At 36.2% G+C, this 20,388-nt stretch overlaps 1 protein-coding gene across 7 annotated transcripts in view; it reads right to left on the bottom strand.

Annotated features, from left to right (window-relative positions):
• nav1a (neuron navigator 1a) overlaps positions 1–20,388 on the bottom strand; it is a 208,809-nt gene that overhangs the window by 161,613 nt on the left and 26,808 nt on the right. The window contains exon 1 of one of the 7 annotated variants that reach the window (XM_073874926.1): positions 18,416–19,103. The exons of the other annotated variants lie outside the window; for them this stretch is intronic. The gene's annotated coding sequence lies outside the window, so the exon portion shown is untranslated. Of the gene's footprint in view, positions 1–18,415; positions 19,104–20,388 lie in introns of those variants that run through there. 7 annotated transcript variants of the gene reach the window in all.

Here is a 20,388-nt window from a genome sequence, read left to right as displayed (position 1 = left end):
TGACCAATCAGTGATCTGCAGTGTTACACATCACATTTTGTATTGGTACAACTCACTTGAATCCTCAACTGAGGTGCTACTAAAAAAAGTGGAAAACCCCCAAAAAGTGAGCCGTACCGAGCTGTATGATGCATGGGGAAAGCGCCATTAAGAGCGATTTAGGTGCACAAAAAAGTTTGTGACTCCCTGGGGTGGGTCAAATAAAACCAAATAAAGACACAGATTTAAAGACACAGAGACAAAATTTTAGTAAATGGAACTCAAAATGCAAATGATCTTAATTCCCACCTGTTGCATTTCAACACAAATCACATGGGCTGTTTATCCAAATCTGGGAAAATCTCCTCACAAGCTTCTCTGAGCTTTAAGGCAAAATCACGCCAAGGGGAAGGATTTGGCATGACTCCTTAGGAGAATAGTGAAAGACTATGAGATAAAGGATGTCGTTATTCGAAATGCAAGCTTTAGCATTAAAATGAGTGATTATATTAATCTCATTTTGTTAAGCCAAAAGAACTTCACAAATACTGTGACGTGCCATCTGGTCACCAAAATAAATTCTAAAAGCAAGCCATGTTAAGATTAACTGTGGTCGGGTTGAAGACCTTTAAACCCTTGCCAGTTTAGTTAGTCTGGCAGATAAAGTTGTCACTCAGTGCCCAAATGTCCCAGAGCCTTTTATTCCAGTCCTCTGACTGACCAAGATGGCCTAAAGCCGTCCATGTGTACAAACAGTTCCATGGTAACCATTGACCAACAACAAATACAAGCCTCAATCCATCACACCCATGGTCTCGCAAGCCACAAATTCATGTAAAAGGTGGCAGTTTCCCTACTGCTATCTGGCAAACAAGTTTCAGAATGAGTCTTACATTTCAGACAGTGTGGAAGAGCCCACGAGTGTTGGGATTGAAGCAGAGTCATCTGTGGTCAAATCAAAACCACAAAAGTGAAAGCGATGGAGTAACACAATAGCCCTGGTTTATTAGGTTAAAGCTTTTTCATTTTTTTAAAATAAGGGTTGAAAATAATCAGTTTTCACTGAGAGTTCTGATAAACAATAACAGAGAACAAATCCATAACTACACTCTTTAAAAGAGGTGCTACATGATGCAAAAGAAGAACCTTTTTTGGCTGAATGGTTCCATAAAGAACCTTTCACAAAAGGATCTTTGTAGGTGAAAAATGTTCTCCTACGAAAAGGTTTGAAGTGCATGGTCCTTTTAAGAACGTTTGACTGAATAGTTTGTTGGGGAACCAAAAATGGTTCTTCTGTGGCACTGCTGTAAAGAAACTTTTAAAGCCCCTTCATTTTCAAGAGTTTACAGGGAGGCAGTAAAGAGTTCTTAAAGAAATAGTTTACCTAATAATGAATATACTACAAATATTATCTCAGTACTATACCTTGGTACTATTTCTGAGGAATACAAAAGGAGAAATGTTTGATGATCACTCCTTTCATACAAGACCATCTCTTAAAGTAACGACCAGTAGTGGTCCGCTCTGTGGTTCCAAGTTCGTCATTACGCTACTACGTCTCATACGCACCATGCTACTACATTATACACTGGATACGCACTCTTGTGCACATTACCAGAAGCTAGTTTTTAAAGTTTAAAATATTGATATTTTTCTTACAAAATCGTATCGATTGCCCTCAGAAGTAGGGTTGTCAACTTTGTATGGTTTTGTACAGTGTATTACAGTGTATTGTTTTAAGCCATGTCAAAATAATTGTTAATCTATTAATTGAATATTAATTTATAAATCTTATGCCTTGGCAACATACTTTTATTAATATATATTTTATTACTATGTTGTTCATCTTAACCCACATGGAAAGAACCTATATGTGGATATATGTGCATATATGAAACCTATATGTAGCTTATATGCACATATATGCTGCATATATACAGCATATATGCACATATATAATAATATTTATGCACATATATGAAACATATATGCAGCTAATATGCACATATATGCAGCACATATACAGCATATATGCCCATATATGATAATATATATGCTGCATATATGCAAAATTGAGGTGCATATATGTGCATATACAGGCCATATAGGTCTCCTGTATTGCTGCTTTATATCCACATATGAGCCCTATAAGTTATGTCTCCTATAAAGCAGGATCTGGTCATTTTAGCTCATATCTCACTTTGGCAAATGTCATACATGCCCAGCTCATATTTTCTATTATCAAGGCAATAACTAAGAACTACCAAAAAAAAAAAAAAAATGCAAGAACTTATGTATGTGCAAACACATGAAATTTGTATGTAATTGGCATTTTATGGAATTTAACTACACTCTATGAAAGGATGTGTTAATCCTATTTAACACACTATGTGTCATTGCATCTTGATTTTGAGTTTAATAAAGAAAAGGGGCAAGATGTGTTAAAACAACACAAAGTGTGTTGTCACAAAAATAACACAGAGTTGTGTTAAGTTAAGGACAACACATTAGATGTGTTATTTTAACACATTCGTTTTAAGAGTGTATGGCAAATACAGGGAGAAAAGTTATGATGTCTGCACGTTTAAAACATTTACAAGGTCTGTCTAGGACATGTATAACAAAATGGTTTACAATTTAACAGCTACTGTTTCAAGTTCTTTAACAGCGACAGTAGCGCAGATGGTAGAGTAGGTTGTCTAATGATCGGAAGGTTGGGTGTACGAATCCCAGCAGTGGCGGGTGAGATTGCGTGTTTGTAATCGGAAAGGTTGGATGTATGAATCCTGGCTCCTGCAGGTGCCGACTGTCATTGGTTGGACCTTTATTTATGTTTAATTTATTAGCAGCTACAGATTTTAATAATTTTACCAATATATAGGTTAACATATATGTACATATATGTACATATATGTACATATAATATAGGAAAACGGCCAATTTTATATATGTCACATATATGTAAAACCTATATCAAAACCTATATTGAAACATATATGTTTATATATGTTTCTTCCATGTGGGAAAGAATTTTGATGTCACCTGCCTCTTGGTTCTTGTGGTGCCACATGAAGCAGAACAACGAACAAGCCTGTTTTGGTTAGATCAGGGCAGCAGTCAAAAAACGAGATGCGTCACGTACGGGACAAATAAATTTGCCCCAAAATATGGGACACCTCAGCTAATACGGTACAGTTGGCCACCCTACTCAGAAGGGCTTTATTAACCGCCTTGAACCATGTGGATTACTTTTGTGAAGAATGGATAAGATTTTTATCAGAAGCACCATTTACAATTATAAAGCTTAGAACAGCCAGGACATTTTCTAATATAATTCTGATTGTGTTTGTCTGAAAAAAGATAATTATATAAGTTATATGGCTTGAGGGCGAGTAAATCACAGGGTCATTTGGGTTTTGGGGTTATCTAGCTCTTTTAATGCCATCTTGATTCCACCCTGATATACTTTCAATTACTTGGCATTCAATAAAGATAAGTCATGAGATAAGAGTCATGAGATAAGTGTCCAAGTGGATGGAACTGTTATTTTAAAGGGGCTATGCCACAAGACTTTTTTAAGATGTCAAATAAATATTTGGTGTCTCCAGAGCATATATGTGAAGTTTTAGCTCAAAATAACATATAAATAATTTATTATAGCATGTTAAAATTGCCACTTTGTAGGTGTGTGCAAAAATGTGCCGTTTTGGGCGTGTCCTTTAAAATGAAAATGAGCTGATGAAATTCAAACACTGATCACAATGATGGTGGTTTGTTGCAATTAAAACTCAATTGTGCTTTTCTCTGCACTAAATGGCAGTGCTGTGGTTGGATAGTGCAGATAAAGGGGTGGTATTATTATAATAAGAGCTCCTTATGACATCAAAAAGTCAGATTTTAAGTTTAACTTTCCATTCCAAGTGTTGCTGTAGCTCAGATAGTAGAGTATTGTATTAGCAGTCCATAAGGTCATGGGTTTAAACTTTAATCCCAGGGAACACACAAACTAATACAATATATACTTTGGATGAAATGCATATCAATGTAAAATGTAAATATTACTCTGACACTATATATATCCAAAAAATACAACAAACTGGAATGGAGAAGACAAATTGTCTAATAAACAGAGCAAAATTTCATTACCACCTGCTTCAATGTAATATTGCACCTGCTTCAAGCTACAGTCCTATCACAGCGGGAGACAATCCACTGATATAAGACAGAACTTTGAGTACAATGAGAGAATTTACAATTACACAACCACATGAAAATAAAGCCATTGTTTAACCACTGAACTTTACCACTTTTACTAAACAAATACATATTAGAATATGCAGAAAATTCGCTTTTAAATAAACCAAAAACCAAAAAAGTCCTTAGTGGAAGTATCTTAGAAAAATGTGTATGAAATTGGAAAAAACATTTGTAAAACAATACTGAAAGACTGATCGACAACTGCAGATCAACTGTTTAAAAAGCTAAGCAAAGGCTTTTTATTAGTTATTATTTATGACCATTGGCTTTTAATCAGTGGACGTCTAAAAAAGTAAGGTATTATTTTTGGTTAAGCTGTTTGAAATATTAACTAAAATTTTTAACACCATTCCAGCATCTGCGGCTAGGTACATAGCGAGAACAGGTTATATACATACACAATATTACAATATTAACTATACACAAGTTAATCCACACAGTTGATCGGGAAAAGGGCAATTTGGCATTTGGGAATCGGAATATCTACTGTACAGTAAAACCACAACCTCCTGACCCAGCTGAGCTTTCTTGTTAGGAGGCATCACACAGTATAACGACAGGCAGCCATCATTGCAGATCCAACCAATGGCATAAATCCACTAAGACATGCAATATACAATAAACAGAACACATACTGTATACAGTACAATATACACTATACTGTAAGTGTTTCTTGTTTTGTTTCATATATGAATAATTCCTCATCCAGCATGAAACTGGATGACAGGTGTTGAATTATTGACTGTACCCTTTCGAGCTGAGGCAGGCAGAAATGTGGGTCAACAGAATAAGAGATTTCAGGTTACTAGAGTCAGTCCTTTTTCCAAAACCAAATAAAGATTAATGTTGCCTAAAAGCTGTTTGCAATATTCACAAAGTTTTACAATTATAAATCTGTAAATATTGTTCATTGACACTGTCACTAACATCTGGCATCTAATCTAATGCATTCAGCACCTAAACTGGATTGCTTTAGTTTGTGCATGCAAAGATTTGTTCACCATGAAATAGTTTCCTAACAACTTTTTTTAGCAACCTTTTAATGAATTGGAAACATGCTGATATCAAAGCTATAGATAAAACTCACACCCATTTTTCCATGAATTATCACCTCATGAAGCGCTTTGCGACTGTACAATTCGTCTTAGGGGTTTTCGTTTGTAGCTCTAGCAGCTCAATTCGTAATATCAATTATTTCATAAAGAAGTGGTTTAATTATCATCACTTCATTGGTGCTTCAATGGCACTGAGTCTTAGTCCAACACTCAGCAGTGGGAATGAAATTGACAAACCACAAACAAGGTGATCGGATAAAAAAGCTATTTGAACCCAAGATGCTTTTGGATTAGGACCTCATATCAAATCTCGGCGGACCACTTTAGTCTGGCTGTTTTAAAGGAAAGGTTATCCAATCTAACACAGACATTACAGCAGAAACTGGTCACATCTGAGGCTAATATGGCGTGACTGTCTGCTCCTCTGCCTCTGTTTATCTATTTTCAGCTCAAATGATATAATATTTCAATTCAAAAAGACCAGAGAGAGAGAGAACCAGGGAGACAAAGGTTGTGCATGGCCAATGGACAAACACTGTAGGCCTATTCATATCCATCATCTTGTTTTTTAATAATCCTGTAAATGTCAGGGGAGGTCCGGGGCTCTTGAAATGCCCCTATTAATAATCATTAGGTGTCCAGCTAGCAGATGGGACCCTGGCCTGGTCTAGGCAAATATACCATTCTTGTAGGCAAATTGCTTATGTTTTGTATATAAAACTATAAGATTTCTTTAATCTCTAATAGTAATCTCTCTTAGACATCAATGACAATAAATTGAAAGCAAATCTAAAGTCTCCTGCCTCTCAAATATTTCTTCTAAAAAAGACCCAGAAATCTCAAAAATGTGGTTTCAACAATCAAAAGTCAATATTACCAAAGATTTTAAAATGAACTTAAACAATTCTCATAAAATTGACCCAAATCCAGATTATTGACCTATACAATCTACTTTAGTTTTTGGGGCAATTCACATTTTGCGTCTTTTGTGCGCGCAAATACATTATTCTGAATGTAGACACATGGCAATCATGCTAAAATATAGAGCGGTGCGGTCGTGATTTTTTTTTTTGCTGCGCGCACAAACTTGCTCATGCGGACGCTTCGAGTTTAAGGTTTTAAGCCGCGGTCACACTAGACTTTTCATCCCATTGACTTCCATTCATACGCAAGCGAATGAGTCAGAGCGGGAACACAAGCTCGTGCAACGATATTTAACAGGTCGCTGCATAGCAAAATTCAAGTCTGGTGAACTCTGACCTGCGAATTCGTATCAATTCGTGTGACCAGTAAAAAAACAGTATGTCACTGCGTGACCTTTCACGCTACTATAAAGGACAAATGGACAAAGCCAAAGTTCATATTGATGAGCTGCTCCCCGCCCACTTCCCGCAGCAACGTCTGACAAATATTTGCAAGTCTAGTGTGATCACGGCTTTAGACGGAGGAAAGTGCGTGGTTGCATTTCTGTGCGTTTTTTTTTTTTTTGACGTGAAATGTGAACCGCCCAGACTTTCCATACTCCGAGTCCTAATGCATTTTAACAAATGTCTCATTTGTTTCTTTTCCTCATAAGCAATTTCAGGAGAAATGACAAGTTGATAAATGAAACACAACTTAGACCACTAAGGGCCAGATTTACTTAACAGGGCAAAGTAGCGTGACAGCACCATTCCAAAAAAGTGCGGATGGGTTAGAGCTGCACGATTTGGGTAATTTTTCCCATTGCGGTTATTGATGCTAATATTGCGATGTGCGATTATACTAAATGGTATCATGAGTCAACTTGATGGGTTTTAAGGAAAATCCACACACAGTTTAGCTAAAATGTGTATTTGAAGAGTTTTGTTGCAAAACGAGATAACCACCGTTTTCTTAATTGTTCAGAAATCTTGTTTTTTGGTTGTGCATTCCAATTAATTTGAATGCAACTGCAGTTGGTTTGTTTTGATTTAAATCTTCATAACTTAAAAAATACAGCTAAGTAGCACCATAAAACAAAATAATAACATGATAACATAATAATAAACATGTTTTGACAAAAATGTAAAAAAATGGATTTATCTCGTTTTGCAACGAAACTCTTCATTTGTAAAACTAGAAATGTTTTCGTATTGCCACGTGATGTAGCAACTGCTCAGTGTCAGTAATCCTAAATCCAAAATACCGCCATACAACAGACATAGAGTTTTTTTAGCTACCAGATCACTGTCAACCTCCTCTGTATCCATCTTGGCTCCTGTATAAGTGACGACGCACGCCACACATGTGCATGCCAAACGTGCACTGCATTTTTTGTTCGTTTTTCTTTCTTTTTTTAAACAGCAAGGAAAATCATCAAACTGTTATCAGAAAGTTTGTGTTAACAAGTCCACACATTTATTTATTTAATATAATTGCAACATTTTGCTGTCATATAATCGCACAGGCTGACATCGCGATTGTGATTGCGATGCGATTAATTGTGCAGCACTAGGATGGGTGTGGTAATATCTGCGGGTTAATTACTAAAAAGGCGCAAATTAAATAACACAGGTGCAACAGCTGATTTCTAAAATGACCAATGCAATCTAAAAGCAGCGCAAATTAGTTCAGGGTCGCAAATAAGCAAAGCTGATAAGGTGCTGGTGATCTACTATAACCTGATGCGCATTATTCAGCACCACGGACATCTCAGCTAAAATTCAGGGTGTCAACTAGCGAGCCAAAGTACACTGAAAAGAACTGGAGGACAAAAAAATGGTATACAAGGAGTTTTAAAACACTATTGTGTGACTTCTCCTAGCGACGCCTCTTTTATTTCCTAGCAAATAAAAAAATAACATGGTTTTATACAATATTTTTTAATAATATGTTCCTCCAAATAAACTCTTTAATGTTAAAAAAATCCTCTGCCTTGTACCACACGCTCTGTGATGCCTCTCCTATCATAAACAATTGCAGCCATTTCAACACAAAATGATTAGACATGCTTTTATTGCTCTGCGTTAAAGGTGTAGCGGAGGATTTTCTCGAATTTTAGAAAAGAACCGCCTTCTCCACTTTTTCAAAAGATGCAATTGCGCAACACTCCTGATTGACAACTAGGAGGACCAATAGTCTTGATGATCCACCCGGAAAAAGAAAATCCTCCGCAATACCTTTAAATAATGGTGCAAATACCAGTAATATCATGTGCGCAAACATTAGTAAATCGCGTTGTGTGAATCATTTAAATAATCTCATCCAATAAATTTTGCGTTTGAAAGGGAAACTCCTAGAAATGCATATACAATAAGATCAGTCGTAAAAATCACTAGACCACACCTTTACAGCTCTAATGATCCACTTTTAGTAAATCCTGACAGTTGTTATTTAACACCAAAATGATGGTTTGCACTGGCGCAAGCTTTTAGTAAATCTGGCCCTAAATCTTCTAACTAATGAAAGAGCAAAATTTTACAATGATTATTCAGCAGTAAACTATTAAAATAAAGCCAGATTTAAGATGTATAAGCAGGGAAACTACTGCACACTTGCTTACATTTATGTCTATCTATCATGTAAAGTACACACAAGTATAAAGGTGTAATGCTTCAGCTTATGATGACAATGTTCCAACAACATTAAGGAGTCAGAACTAAACATGACAACTTCCAAAATAAATATGAAACCAAATATCATACCTGTATTGATAACAATAGGTCACAGGTGTGTGGGCTTCATTTGTGTGTTTGGGCTTTAAAAGGATTCACCTAAAAATTTAAATTCTGTCATCATTTTCTCATCCTTATGTTGTTGTAAACCTGTATGAAATTATTTTATCTGATGAACACAAAAGAAGATATTTTGATAAATGATGGTAAACACATAGCTGATTGTAGCCATTGACTTCCATCATATTTGTTTTCCTACTATGGAAGTCAATGGTTACAATCAGCTGTGTGCTCACCATCATTTCTCAAAATATCTTATTTTGTGTTCATCAAACTTTCATTTTTGGGTAACTATCCCTTTAAGGCCAATTTTTTTTTTTTGAAAGGCCATCTAAACTGTAGAGACACTTTTGTGGTGTGTCCATTGTTTTCTTTCATTCTTAAATAGATTTGTTTACTTACAAAGTATTACAGACAAATGTGTACAATTCTTGTATTGGACAAAGGGCGGTCAGTTTGAAGTTGCATTGCGCCACCCAGTGTGCAAGAGTGGAAATCATTTTCATGCAGGCGAGGCGTACATTAAGCTTGTGGCTTTTAGAAAACACCATACTACAAGTATTACAAAATGTCTACGGTTGTTTTAAACATGCTGCTTCACACTTACTGAACTGTTATTTCAGTCATTTTTATTTCCGTTTTATTTTTTAAACATGTGACATTTTCCATTGATTTCCTCTTTTGATATTTTAAATGTTTAGTTGCTCGTGATATCACGAAAATGTAAATATTTGTACTGTTATCTATGTGTATGAAATGTGCTATATAAATAAACTTGCCTTGCCTATCCTGAATGCTGATTCCCTTATCTGGTTGAAAACAGGGTGCGGACTGACACATTAGGCCAAACACAGATACATTACTACATAATCTGCTACCGACAAAATCTGTGGCTTACGTTGACAGGCAAATAACAGAGACAACCTGTTTGACCTACGTGATTTAACAAGACCCTTATTTATCAAGACAAACACTAGAAAATGTGGACTGGAATCTGAACTATTTAAAGACTCTCATTCAGAATCTGTGTAAAGTCTGCCACCTACTGCTGGCACAAAACATGGCACAGATGAATGTTCATTTTTAATACCTAACCATGGAAAGTCTGATTTCATATCTCTTCCATAAGAAAATATTAAAATATTTAAAATATGCCTTAAAAAGTCCAGACTTTCACATGCAATATGTTTTTTGCATTACAAGTTTTATTTTTGTAAAACTAAAAAATGTTTCTCCTAATTGTTTATTTATTTATGCTAGTTTTAATCATGTGTAACTAAACATTCGGTTTAAAGTTAAGCAGTATTTGATAAATGATTTACATTCGTTACTCATTAGTCAGGTGTCACAATAAAAGTTTTACTTTTCTCGTGCCTAACAATAGATGTGCTGAATGTTCCTCCTATTACCTTTAAACTACACATTGTTTGGTCTGTTACATAAAGTGTGAGAAACGTGCCAGACAATGACGCAGTTAATCACAAGCCACAGTGTTTGCACTCATTTGAATGGCCGTGTGACTCGTGATGCCAAACACAATAGACACCCGGTCAGAGGTCCCTCACTCTTAAACTGAATTAGCTTCACTTCAACACATCTAAAGGGAATCTCACTTCACATTCACATCAGTCCAATGCCTGCCTCTTTGGTTACTATGGTGTGCCTAAACCTCTACTTTATTGTCATTATTAACCCGGTGAGTTTGTATCCTGTGGTGACAAATAGATAAAATGGCCTTTTCTCGTGTCTTAGTCATTTCTCATAAATTCTCAGAGGTCTTATCAAAACTCTCATAAGCCAAAGGAATGTAAGATTGCCCCTATTTTATTCATCAGTTGTAGCTAATCATGTCCTTAATGGAAGTAATACACAAAAAAGGTACTGCACAAAAAAATAAAGGCTGGATTTACTTAAAAATATCATGCATCATTTTTGCATCTATTTTTTTTAAGTAAGTATTACGTGGAATTTAAAGCAATTTATGCAATTGCTTACAATTTCAAGTAAAACTTACTTTAAAAAGTGGATGCAAAAATGAAGCACTTTATTTTTAAGTAAATCCAGTGTATTATTTTTTACAGTGTGTGGAGGTACCATTTTGTTCCTAAAATTTCCTTCTTGCACATATTTTTAAACAACTTAAATGAATAAGTCATTTCAACTTTTTTGACTACTTAGAAGTTGCTATAAATTATAAATATAAAGTTGTAAGAACTTAAGCCCATTCAACATTTTTTAGTCTATACCAACTCCTTACTAGTCAAAAAATTAAAACAACTTGTTAATTCAAGTTGTTTAAACTTAAACAAATTAGCGTTGCACACCTGAAGTCAATGGATAGCTGCGTAGGATGAGACGACAAAAAGTCTCAAAATATATACAAAGAACAATTCCCGCACACTATCTGCTACTAATTACGCCAATTTGTTTGTTGGTTATTTTGAACATTGTTTTGTGTCTAATCCTGAAAAAAATCCATATTGTTCACAGATCTTGAAATGTTCTTTCTATATAAGTTGTTTAAACTTCAAAAATTAGATTCAACAAGGAATTTATACAGTGTGAGGAGCTGTTATAAATTGTAAGACTAAAGTTAAAATAATTTAAGATAATTCAACTTAATTTTTATAATTGATAGCAACTTCTTACAAGTCAAGAAAGTTAATACTAATTGTAAATTCAAGTTGATTAAACATAAAAATTTAAGTGCAACAAGGATTTTTTTTACAGTATAGACCAGTGGTCATCACAATTTTTTTCATGAGCGCCACACTCAATACTCGAGCATCAATAGGCGAGCTGCCTTTACTGCAAAGTATCAAAAGTTACATCCAGTCAGGGGCGGACTGGCCATCTGGCAGACTGGGCAGTTTTCCGGTGGGCCGACGTACTTTTTGGGCCGATCCATCTCATACTATCTTTGTCTGAGCAGCCCAGTTAGCGTCTTTTTTTTTTTCTAGACAGACCGGCCCACTGACATTTAAGCAGCAGCCCATTGGTTATTTTTTTTTTAAACGACATTAAGCTGGCCCAATGGCGGACCAGCCCAGTCATCGTTCTCTTTTTTCCCTAAATAGACCAGCCCACTCACATTTAAGCAGCAGCCAATTGGTTATTTTTTTTAATGACATAAAGCTGGCCCAATCACCGCTTTGGTCTCTGTGCAACCAATCGTGCAACGTCGGTCAGTTCACGTGTCAAAATAGAGAGAGAGAGAGATATATTTTTCGTTGATTGTCTGTTTAAAAACGTATCATTTCTCTTCAAGCAAAATCAAACAATCCAGGACATCTGCTTACAGACAAAATATATCTTTATTGTATATAACAACGCAATTGACAGATAATGTTAAAAAGCTCTATTACTGTAATCACACAAGTTTAGTTCAGTGAATGTAGTAGTGAATACTTTCCTGTAAGTACTGCAAGTAATAATCAGTTTTCAATATTATTGTAATCAGCACTTGTATTTTGTTAAAAGTCAGCAATTCAATGGCAAATTTTGCCAATTGCACCATCTCTGGTGTCCTGTTCTTCATCATAAGGTACTCTTTATCTGCCTCTCAGACTGTTTACAATCCACACAATTGGTAAAGAATACCATTAGAAAAAAGCATGTACAATTTTGAGTTGTTGTGTTTGCTTGATGACAACTGAGTTGTAGTTGTGTTCATCTTTAGCAGCCTGCCTGTGTTTAGCATTTTTAAAACAAGTTCATTGCAGTGTAAAATGTGTGTTTTACTCAGACGTTTGTTTAGAGTTTAGCCAAAAGAGTACATGACAAATGTGTTTAGGCCGCTATGAATTTGGTTCAGAGATTGGGGTTTAGTGTTTTAGCAATTCAGAAAAACTGTAATCAACATATAATATGACAGTTAATCAGATATGAATATTTTTGTTGTGTTCATTATTTATTATAGGCTGCAGTGTGTAGTGAATAGTGTATTAAATTAGGACCTAACAAAAATGTTTACAAATGTTTTAAGGATGAAGCTTGTTTTAGGATTCATGTGGGTTATACAGTTTTACTGCATTAATAAATAACACGTTCTAGAAGTGTTTGTTGTCAACTCTCACTCTTTTCTACCTGCTATTAATTGGGCTTAGTGCTTTTATGGAATTGGAGTTCCTATTGCTTAAAGGCGTGCAAAGATGGGTGGTATTTGTAAATATATGTAGTGTGGGCCGGTTTGGGCCAAAATGCCAGGGCCGAATTTTTGTCCCAGTCCAGCCCTGCATCCAGTCAACAGTGTTGGGTAAGTTACTCAAAAAAAGTAATTAATTACTAGTTACTAACTACATCTTCAATCATGTAATTAGATTACTTTACAAATTTACAAATCTCTCCAAAAAGTATTTCATTACTTATTACTTATTACTTTTTAAATCCTATTTAGTACATGATACAAGTATAGGCTTGAAATTGCTCGAAGAAATAATATATAAAAGTACATCAATTATTCTGGTCCCACTTTAGGGTCCAATTCTCTCTATTAACTAACTATTAACTACTTTTGCCTCAATATACTCCAACTACTGTTTATTAATACTAAAGAAGTTGTTAATTTTAAGTATTGTTAGAAATGGGGAGGGTAAAGGGCGTAGAATAAGGTTTTGCAGATTCAGGCACTAATATGTGCTATTAAGTATTAATAAACAGCCAGCATCTCATTAATATTAATGCTAATAATCAACCAGTTAATAGTGAGAATTGTAAACTTAAACCATGTTAAATCTACTATTGTATTATAGTATACATAATTGTTATAAATAAAAGTCCATACACAGTACATTAGAAGTAACTGTAATTAGATTACAAGAAAAATAAGAGTAATCCCTTACTTTACTTTTTCAAAGGAAAAATTACAGTAACTAATGACTTAGTAACTAGTTACACCCAACACTGGTCATAAATAACAGGTCTGCATATCAATCTGTTGCAATGCAATAAATACGAGGGCGAATCATTCTTTATCATTTACCAGTAAAATTTGTAACTGAGACAAAATGATTTCCCTTATTGACAAAAACAGGATTTTAATGCTGAGCATTCTTATAATGTGCGTATACAGTGCTCCCCGAACCACTAGGGGGCCACCTTTCAATTACTTTTATGTGGCGCTGCACAGAACGTTTGGCGAGTGACAAGCATAACAAGCATTCGGATCTCATGGTACTTTGGCCCTGTCCCAAATGGCGCACTTTATGTGGATTTTCTGTCTCTTGGCCTTAAAGGTCACATTCTACCTGATACAAGTTTAGTGTGAAGTGTTGCTATAATAGCTTAAATAATACCTGTACAATGATAAACCTCAAAGTTCACTGCCAGGCGATATATTTTCTTTATCAGAATTCGCCTTTCAAAGCCTACAGGGAACGGCCGGTTTGGACTACAGCCCTCTACTTCCCGATTTAATGACGTCAATAGTAGAGTTTTTGCTAAGCTCGGCCTACAAGAATACGTCAGTTGCCAGCTAAGCTAACGGCAAGCTAAGCTTCTGTCGAATTACAACACACTAAACAAAGTATACAATCAGAACTCGTTACGTTTTTCTGAAGGAGGGACTTCATAGAACAAGGAAGACATCAGCCCGTTTTGAGGACAGTGAAAACAGCGCTATACAGATAAGTAAACTGTGTGAAAAATACCGCTTTTTTTACACGTGAAACATGAACACATGTTATATTGCGCACTGTAAACACAATCAAAGCTTCAAAAACACAGAAAGAACGGGACCTTTATATTGCGCGTGCTCAGTCTACGAGTCCGTAGGGTGTCCCATCTGTCATTTTTACGCTCCGAAGTGTGCTCATCAGTGTGCTCATTCGGTGAAGCCCACACTGCAGCAGGCTTTGCGCACTTTACCAGACCTTTAACAGACAATGGAAGGGAGGAGTTCACACTGATGGGCAACTTCTCTTCCTATTTCCGGCGTGACGCTCGAGTCTGTCCCAAAATATGACACTGGTGCGCCCTCATGGACTTGCGTCAAGGGTCCCTTGACTACATGATGTCATCAAAGTGTGGACACTGAGGAGGTCCACAACTCCAGAGTGTGACATTTGGGACAGGGCCTTTGATGTCCTATGACAATTGCTCTGTGCAAGCCCTGCATACTATTGAACACGCTTATCGACGTGCATCTTGATATAATGGGGATGGGCTAACAAAGTTAGCGTCCGGAGCAGGAAAGACAGAAAAAGCGCATGCCTGCATGATTATATCACCATATTATTTACTGCCATACGAGCCACAAAATAAAGCTTGCCGAGCCGCGCAATAAGTAACACTGGTGTAGACTAACAAAATATTTAACTGTACCTTTAAAATGTCCTTAGGGTACAATTATGTATCCAAAACAAGTTATAAAGGAACTAACTAGAGGTACAAAGTGAAATTCTTAGGATACCACAATGACGGGCAGTTGTACCATTAAAGGTACAGTTTTGTGCCTTTTTTTGGAAATATGTGATAGCATAGATGAATAAAAAAGATGGATGCATATATATTCAGTGCTTGAAGTGGGCTGCACTCACTGTTGCGCAGTACTGGCACTGGCAGTACTCTATTTTTATCTTTAGCATATCTTCACTTTTTCTTGCAATCCGGCACTTCTCACATGTTGCTTGAACATTGCCTCTCCTAGTTAAAGCATCCGTGAATGGGTGATTAATGCTAATCACACTACAGGGAGGGGGCACTAAGTGAATTATCTCATTTATCTATCATCTCGATAAATCACATGAATAATAGCCATCTATAAGACACTGGCCCTGTCCCAAATGGCGCGCTTTATGTGGGCTTTCGGTCTCGTGGCCTTAAATTGCCCATGCTCGCTTAGTTAACAAGTCTGTAGGGTGTCCCATCTGTCATTTTTACGCACTGAAGTGTGCCCCATTTGCACCCTTTGGTGAAGCTGTGAGTGATTACAACGCGCTTAAGCAGCCACGTGACAGAAAAATAAGTGAACATTGTCCCAATGAAGTGAGCTAGGGTCCTTACCAGTGCCCGAACCTGTGTACACGATATACTGATTCACGACCTCGGGAGCTAGGGAACGAATTGAGACACACGGTAAATAGTACCAGAACTTTTTCCCCCCACTTCAAGCACTGCATATATGTATTCCTCCAACAATAAAAGGCTACTCTATAAAAGAATATGACTAACTTATATAAGTCACTCTTCCCCAGCTGACAAAAGCATCATATTCAATGTAATCAATAAGAAGAGGAGAGAGAGAGAGAGAGAGAGAGACCAAACATTCAAACTGTAAAGAGGAACCTATGTAGTTTTCAAAACAAAGCAACATGATCTGAACTTATTCAATATTAGGAGCAACAAATCTTCCTAAAAGTAACTAAACAAGCAAATAAAGGGTGGCTCGCAAAAGCCCTTCAGAACTGCACATTGTAAAAAAAAAACAGGAAAAAAAAAGGTTTTACCTGCAATAAGTGAACATAACTAAAAACAATTTTAAATTGTTTAACTACATTTTTTTTTAGTTAAAGTAACAGAAAACATATGTTTATTTGTAAAAAATAATAATATATATATTTGGGCTGGGAATAGATTAATAAAGCAATAAGCCCCAAGAAGCAGTGGGTTACCAGTGCATTTTATAACAGCTAAGGGGCATTGTTAGCCCCGTCAGCGTTTTAAGAAAAGTTGCCACTCAGTTTTAGTTTAATTCTTCCAGTAAAATTATCTTCTTTAAATAAACATAAAATTAAAGAATAGACACTCCGTTTAAAAAAAAAACCGTTTCAACCTACCTTCATTTGTTCTCTTATAACCTCTCAAATTTTCAGCTGAAAAGGGAGATAATTCCATTTTTGTGAAGAACTTTTGTAAGAGATCAGATTCCGAGCCTGATCAAAACTTACACAATGTTTTTAGTGTTGAGTGAATGTGTCAGTGTTTAAGTTGGGTAAGATCGCCATCTAGTGGATAATAGCAGAAATATCAATTTCAGATAGAAACAACTCGGAGAACGTTTCCTCTTTATTGACGAAATGACTCAATATTTATTGATATTTATCTGGATATCGCCATAATTGTGCAAATGTAGAAAAAAAATGATTAAAGACTGTGATGTTTATTTTCATAAATCAATACGTAGCAACATTGGCGCAGTGATACTTCTGTAATGCGGTCTGAACCGTGGGGATACCGGGGTATTTTATCATGGCTTAGAACGCGTTTCAACCAATCAGAATGAAGAACCAGAACAGGCCGTTTTCTAATCTAGATTAATCTCATACAAAATAAAAGTAATTTTTTTGCATAACATATGAGTTTGCGCTGTGTGTAATTATGATGTATATATAAATACACACACATTCATGTATGTATTTAAGAAGCATTTACATGTGTATATATATATTTATTTATATTTTTATATATTCTATATTATATATAAATAAATAAAACGATATATAAATAAAAAAAAATCTAAAATGTGTGTGTGTGTGTGTGTGTGTGTGTGTGTGTTAAATATACATAATATTTCTACACAGCACAAACTCATATTATGCAAATATGATATTAATCTATGCCCAGCCCTATATATATATATATATATACACAGTACAGACCAAAGGTTTGGAAACTATGGCATAACACAAATGCAACTGTGGGAATTATGTTGGTGACTAAAAGCATCCAAAATAAATCAAAATTCTGTTATATTTTATCATCTGAAGTGCAGTCCCCCTTTGCCTAGAAATTACAAAACCATACTCGTGCCATTTTATCAAGAAGCTTATTAAAGTTTTACTTTAGACTGAATTTTAAAGAATATTGAAGGACATCACATTTAATCTGGGCTCTTATTGACAGAATTTTCATTAATATTCAATGCAAGTCATCTATTTAAAAAAATTTAGTTTTCTAAAAACAGAAATTAATCTGTTTGGCACAGGTACAGTTTTTTCTACAAACGTAATTTCATGCATTTAACCATAGACCTTCAGATTAAATGATTTTTAAAATCATAGTTAACATTTTAGTCAAGTGTGTCCAAACTTTTGGCCTGTACTGTATATATATTTATATATATATATATACAGACACACACAGACACACACACACACACACACACATATATACACACACATACAAATACAATGTATGTAAATTTTACATTAATTTAACATTTTACATATACTGTAAATATTACATTAGAAATCAGTTTTATAACAATATAACACAAAAAGCACATGATAGTGACACCCTTTCCTATAAAAACTCATTCAGACAAAATCAACAGACTCATAAAACATCACACAAATTAAAAGTGACCAAGCCTGGCCAAAGTGACAGCTTTTCATATTTCATATAGTTTGAATACTCTTTACTTGGTGACAATCATTGTCATTAATGCATTAAATAACCAAAATAGATTATAAGTGTAAAGTTATATCTTACCTTACAGCGCGAGTTCACGTTTCGTCTGAATGCCGCTGAAGAACGCGGGCTGTGCGATCCTAAGAAACAATAGGATGTTTTTTTTCCTGGATTACACTTGCATCCTTTTGCCGTGCTGTTCCAATAAACCCCAGCGTCCACTCGGAGGAAACAGGAAGTTTTCTCACAGGGCAACAATGCCTCGGCCAATCAACAGTTTCCAATTCTTTTAGCGCACGGATGTCTTACTCATTCAGAAAGTTTATTATTGAAAGCTGACTAAACTCTGAAGTCATATTTCTGGTGGTCCTAATCAAAACATATGACACACGGTATCCAAAGACAATGATACCTAATGAACATCATTCAATAACATTACACAGTTAACCAGATTAACTAGACTGAATGTGATATACTCACACAAATAAAAGCGTGGCTCTCTGGGAGTAAGCACGGGCTCAGTGTGTACTACGTAGTGCTCGTGCGCGCTCTAACACATGCTGGGTCTCTAACAAGTGTCACACTGACTCATCCACACTGCGTGTCCCTGACTCACTATGACTGGCTCCCGAAAAGTGACACATTTCCAACCTCAAACAAAGGCCAAGTAAAAACTACATCCCCTAAAACTGCATCTCTCTCATCTCATCTCACTGCTGTGTATACGCTACAGAGGATCAGAGCGCTTACCCTTGAGGCTATATCATAACATACATCTCTCTCCTCCTCTCTCCCCTTAACGTCATACCCCTCCTGCCGCAGTCCGCCTGCAGTCCGGATCCTCCCCCCTCCCTTATCTCTCTCTCTCTCTCTTTCACTTTCTCTCACTCTCTCTGCCAGTAAATGGGCCCGTTGGCTGGGTTCCTGCTCGGTGTGAAATATTAGTTCTCCTTTACAACCCGGACCATTAGGAGGATGAAGCAGCTGGACATAAAAAGAGAAAATTCTCAGAACGTGTATAAGATGAAGAATGATGATGATATGGAGTTTTGAGATGTTGCTACGAAGATGACGGATGCTACTGTATGCGTGACAGAGACCAATTTTGCTTACAGTGTCCCCACAGGGATAGTAAAATCTAAAAGTACCGCTATTGTGAAATATAGAGTCAATAAAACAAGACAAAGCAGATTGTAATAAGGCCTAGAGAAGAGACATTTTACTTTAATGCTCAACTCATTTCAATGTGTTTTTCTTTTGACAATACTAAAATGTCAATTTTTTGGGAGGATGTGGCATTGATTCAACAAGGTGCTGAAAGCATTCTTTAGAAATGTTGGCCCATATTTATAGGATAGCATCTTGCAGTTGATGGAGATTTGTGGGATGCACATCCAGGACACGAAGCTCCCGTTCCACCACATCCCAAAGATGCTCTATTGGGTTGAGATCTGGTGACTGTGGGGGCCATTTTTATAGTACAGTGAACTCATTGTCATGTTCAAGAAACCAATTTGAAATGATTCGAGCTTTATAACATGGTGCATTATCCTGCTGGAAGTAGCCAACAGAGGATGAGTACATGGTGGTCATAAAGGGATGGACATGGTCAGAAACAATGCTCATGTAGGCCGTGGCATTTAAACGATGCACAATTGGCACTAAGGGGCTTAAAGTGTGCCAAAAAAACATTCCCCACACCATTACACCACCAGCAGCCTGCACAGTGGTAACAAGGCATGATGGATCCATGGTCTCATTCTGTTTACGCCAAATTCTGACTCTACCATCTGAATGTCTCAACAGAAATTGAGACTCATCAGACCAGGCAACATTTTTCCAGTCTTCAATTGTCCAATTTTGGTGAGCTTGTGCAAATTGTAGCATCTTTTTCCTATTTGTAGTGGAGATGAGTGGTACCCGGTGGAGTCCTCTGCTGTTGTAGCCCATCTGCCTCAAGGTTGTGCGTGTTGTGGCTTCACAAATGCTTTGCTGCATACCTTGGTTGTAACGAGTGGTTATTTCAGTCAAAGTTGTTCTTCTATCAGCTTGAA

Source organism: Misgurnus anguillicaudatus, chromosome 13 (genome assembly GCF_027580225.2).
Source record: "Misgurnus anguillicaudatus chromosome 13, ASM2758022v2, whole genome shotgun sequence".
Taxonomy (NCBI): Eukaryota; Metazoa; Chordata; class Actinopteri; order Cypriniformes; family Cobitidae; genus Misgurnus; species Misgurnus anguillicaudatus.
This window is presented reverse-complemented; position numbering and strand designations above follow the sequence as displayed.